The sequence below is a fragment of the Corythoichthys intestinalis genome, chromosome 11, assembly GCF_030265065.1.
Source record: "Corythoichthys intestinalis isolate RoL2023-P3 chromosome 11, ASM3026506v1, whole genome shotgun sequence".
Taxonomy (NCBI): Eukaryota; Metazoa; Chordata; class Actinopteri; order Syngnathiformes; family Syngnathidae; genus Corythoichthys; species Corythoichthys intestinalis.
The window spans coordinates 56,231,751-56,237,002 of NC_080405.1; positions in this window are offsets into that span (position 1 = coordinate 56,231,751).

Sequence of the window (5,252 nt, forward strand, 5' to 3'; positions counted from 1 at the left end):
GACACAACCAATCACAGTCCGTGTACGTCGGTCGTCGACCAATCGCGCGCAGCTCTTGCGCGTGTTAACCAATTGCAACGAGATGTGTATCCACCGAATCCGACAGGAAAACCAATGGGGAAAATGGAGTCCAGGCGGCGCTGCTGCTAGTTGGCCACTTCGGGGCGAACAAAGTCTACTTCGGGAGGATACGGCTGTAGTTTGAAAGAATTTCTGACTCCTTGCCTTGTTTTTCCCCCCTTTCATCTATCCTGATATGCCCTCCCAAAATTCACGTCGAGCTTATTTTCTTGTCCTAAGAATTTTAGTGAAACATTTGAATGTGGCGGGATATCATAGGTCGAATATTTCTAACGAAGATGGAATGCTTTTCTAGATTCATTTTCCCAGCCTATTCTCTTCCACTTTCAAGAACAGTGATCCCGATATTTCCCGATCCGATTGCTTTTTTTTTTTTTTTGCTCCCGATTCACTTCCAATCATTCCCGATAATTTTTCCCGATCATATACATTTTGGCAATGCATTAAGAAAAAAATGAATAAAACTCGGACGAATATATACATTTAACATACATTACATAAGTACTGTATTTGTTTATTATGACGATAAATCCTCAAAATGGCATTTACATTATTAACATTCTTTCTGTGAGAGGGATCCATGGATAAAAAGACTTGTAATTCTTGAAGGATAAATGTGACTTTGTATATTGTGACTAAATATTGCCATCTAGTGTATTTGTTGAGCTTTCAGTAAATGATACTGTAGCCATTTAACTTCTGCCCAAATGCATAATGGGAAGTGCAACCATGACTGTGCTTAGTGGTACCAATTGATATATCTTCTCTGCGTTGGGAAATAACATAAGGTGTTAAGAAAAAGATCAACGACTACCTTTCTTCCCCACATTGCTTCCAACGATATTTCTAATTGTTGAGAGAGGGATTGTAAGGCTTTAGCCAATTAAAAAAAGGCTTCAAAGGCTGCCAAAATTCTCGTTACTCATTTTACGTTGGCTTTTAGCTCTATGTGTACGTATAACGGTGTCATTATAGATTGAACGCAACAATGCGTGAGTGGGTAGGCAGCGCATGCGTTGATTGCGTTGAATATTTTAATGTTAATACCGCCGTTATCGCGATAAAATTGATAGCCCTACTTCAAGCCAAAACTAAAGACGCTGGATGAGTGTAAGACATTTTGTCTGTTAGGTTAAAAACAATTAGAAAATGATTTAATTTTTAAAAAATATACAGTACTGTAGGACACCTGCCTAAAACTTTTGGACAGTACTGTATATATATATATTTTTAATTATTAAATTTATTAGGATCATGGAAGCTTCCACTTGGGGAAAATATATACATACAGTATATCCTGTATATACATAATATATTAAAAATATACAGTATATATTAAAAAGGCATGTCCGATATTTTTTTGCCGATTCCGATACTGTGAAAATGACGTGATCGGACCCGATCGATCGGGATCTTTAATATACTGTATATATTTCTTCTTTCCTCCATTTCTCCTTTTTTTTTTTTTTTAATGTGATTGTAATTTTTGTTATTATGTTCATGATTATGTTCAAGGCTTGTCTGTTACTTCTAAAGTTGTTTAACATTGTACCATGCCACTTATGTTGTAATGTTTGTTGTTTTTTGTCAATTAAAAAAAAAAAAAAAAATAGTGTGGCGGGGTGTCAGGGTGATGACGTACACAATCGCGACAAAAACGGTAGAAATAATAAGAAATAATAGGTATTCACATGTTCTTTACTGTTAGAATTTGCTTCTTTATTGTTTGAATTGGCAAATAAAACTCAGGTACTTCCCAATTTGTTTCTGTAAACAAATCGACTAATAAGCCTTTTGATAGTCAATGAATCGTTAAGAGACATTGTGAAACTTAAAAAAAAAAAAAAATTAAAGGTCCAAATCTGACACTACATAAATTTAAAAGAAAAATGAATCAAACAAAATTACTTTTTTTATTTTTAATTAACTTGTTTAGTATTTCTCCATCGATGATCCTTTTTTTTGGGCAAATTTTATCCTCAGATTTCACCTATATTAACAGGAATTGACCTCAAATGCAGGGGCGGAGTTAGAAACATATTTACAGGGTGGCAACATTTTGAGGGTGGCAAATATTTCATGACGGTTTATCCTCAATTCTGCGGACAATTAGGGTTGCAACTAACGATTATTGTCATAATCGATGAAATTGGCAATTAATTAAAAGAATATTCGATTAATTGGATTAATATCACTTTTTTCAATTACCTTCACATTGTGAGTAACTGCTTACAATGTCAGATATTTTAAAAATAATTGTATTTTTTTTTCTCAGCACAACTTCATCTATATGTACTCTGAGTATTATACTATACTATAACCTATTACATGACCATATTGGGCCAAAATGATGACATAAAAATCATCAAATTCAGATCTGAACAACTCTATGAAATATTACCCATTCAAAGAGCATGGTTTCCCTCTATTGGAGAAACTGGCATTGTTACCTCTGATTGTTATAATGGACTCATGTGGTTATTGTTGCGACGTCTTATTGGTGAAACTGATGCTGCATTCGAGGAAGGTGGGAAGTCTGAATTTTCCAACCCCTGACCAGGAAAAACAGCATTGGAATGCCACTTAAACTTGGAGGTCGCGAAGTTGGGGGGAAAAAAAGCGCTCTGACTTCAAGAGTTGCTTCACGTCTTTCGACAAAATGGCGATGCCCGTTGAAAAACAGGTGGTAAAAAATATTAAATTTAGTTATTCAACACAACTTCACGTAACACAATAAATAAAAAAAAGTCAAAATCGCGTAAGTAATCCAGGGACTACCTCTATTATGATTATTATAAGGATCCTGGCTGACACTACTACTTAACTGATGGCAGTAAATATCAATTTGAAGTTTTTGTCTGTGCCGACTGAGGTGGATATTAGAGTGGCAAGCCTACCTTTATAGGGTGGTTGTTGCCCCCCCCATGCCACCCTGGTGAATCTGCCCCTGCCCAAATGTGCAGTAAGTGACCAGATGTGGGTAGTGTAGCCAAAAGACTAGCGTTACTTCAAAATAATATTACAAAAGCAAAAGTTGTCAACCAAAACATGTACTTAAGTACAAGTAAAAAAGTATTTGGTGAGAAGAATACTCAAGTGAATAGTAACATTGTGAGTAACTGCTTATGATGTTTGATTATTATTCTTTTTTAAAAAAGGTTTTTTTTCTAAACACAAAGTTAACTATGAACTTTTCTTATTGTTACGTATTATAACGTCATATCTAAAAACTGGGGAGAGGTCAAAATCAAAGCTTACGAGTCATGCTGACGGCAGCGCTCTATGTCAAATACTTCATTTTTGATGGTGGTTTAAAGACGCCACATGATTGAACAGGCTGGTGTGATTGTAGAACGGCAAGCTTGAGTCTGATTGGTATCATGGAGTCATGTGATTACTGTTGTGACGTCTCATTGGTGAAACTGGTAGAGCAGGTGTTGGCATCTATGGCAAAAATAAAAAAGTAAAATCTTATATGTAGAATAAAGAGGAAAAATGTAACAACGAGTGTAGCCCAAAGTAGCGGAGTAAGAGTAGTGTTTATTCTTCACAAATCTACTCAAGTCAAAGTACATAATATGGCTGAGTAAAACTACTCTTACAAGTACATTTTTCTTAAAAAGTCACTAAAGTAAATGGAATGGAGTACATGTAACACGTTACTACCCACCTCTGGAAGTAACCCACAATGTCCCCAAAATCTTCAGAAATTGACCCCAAAATCAACAGAAAGTACTCTTAAATTAACAAGGAAATGCTAGCTAGCTCATTTCATATGTTAATAGATATCCAGTTTATTGAAACTGCGAGGATGGCTGGCTGTGAATGCTCGTCAATGGCAGCCATTGAAATAAGAAAGAAAATGCAAAAAATAGCCCCCATTACAGTGCAAAATCAAATTTCTCCCATGACAACAAACGTCATGCTTTATAAATGAGTATTAATACTTTTGCAATCAAATATCATATCCAAAAACAACATTTCAGTTTCAATACTTCAATACTTTTTGACAACCCTACTTGAGAAAGTTTTTGGTTAAGAATTGTGTGGATGTTTTGTTGAATCACTCAGTGATTTCTGTTCCTTTTAAGGAGATGAACTCACTGCTTTGTCTTTTCATCCCAGCCTGGATGAGTAGGTGCACACGGTGCCTGGGTGCTGCCGTCCCAGGGGACCGCCTATGGCACTTGGCTGCTAAGCTAACCTTAGCATTCCGATAGCAGGTGAAGAGTCCAGACATGCTCAATGTTTGGGTAATGCAGGTAAAATGTGTTTTCCACTATTATATGGAATAGTGGAGATGGAATGTTATTTTGTTAACATGAACATGTGACTTAAAAAAAATCAAAACACTCCTTGTCTGACAGTTTTTATCCAAATTACATCATTTACACATAAAAAAACAAACAAACATTCAAATTAAGGGGTAAAACAGTTTATCTAGTTATACAGTTCCTCTGAAATTTGCCAAGAACATACCCATTCATTTCTAATGGGCAAAATTTGCCATTTATTTCTATGGCACAAAAACCTCCATTCACTCCTAATTATTTCCAACCCGAGTGACTTGGTATTAACAAGAAGTGTGCCCAAAATGCCCCCAAATAAATAGGAAGTGAACCCAATATGAACAGGAAGTGACCCTGAAATGCCTCAAAATCAACGGGAAGTGACCCGATATCTACAGGAAGTCCGGGATGCCTCAAAATCAACAGAAAGTGACCCTGGAATGCTTCCAAATCGACAGGAAGTGAGCCAATTTGAACAGGAAGTGACCCTGAAGTTACCCAAAATCAGAAGAAAGTGACTTAATAGCTAGAGGAAGTTCGAGGTCCCTCAAAGTCAACAGGAAGTGACTCTGGAATGCCTCAAAATCAACAGTAAGTGACCCCGAAATGTCCCATAGTCAACAGGAAGTGACCAGATATCTGCAGGAAGTGTGCCTGGAATGTCTGAAATTCAACAGAAAGTGGCCCAATATGAACCGGAAGTGACCACAAAATGCCCCAAAATCAACAGGAAGTGACCCGATATCTACAATGAAGGGAATAGTATCTTTTCTCGTATTTACTGTTGGACTCTTTGTATTCCTCTAAAACACCCAATATAAAATAAATAACATTTATATCATAGTTTAAGGAAAACAAGCAGAATATATTTGACATAGGGCA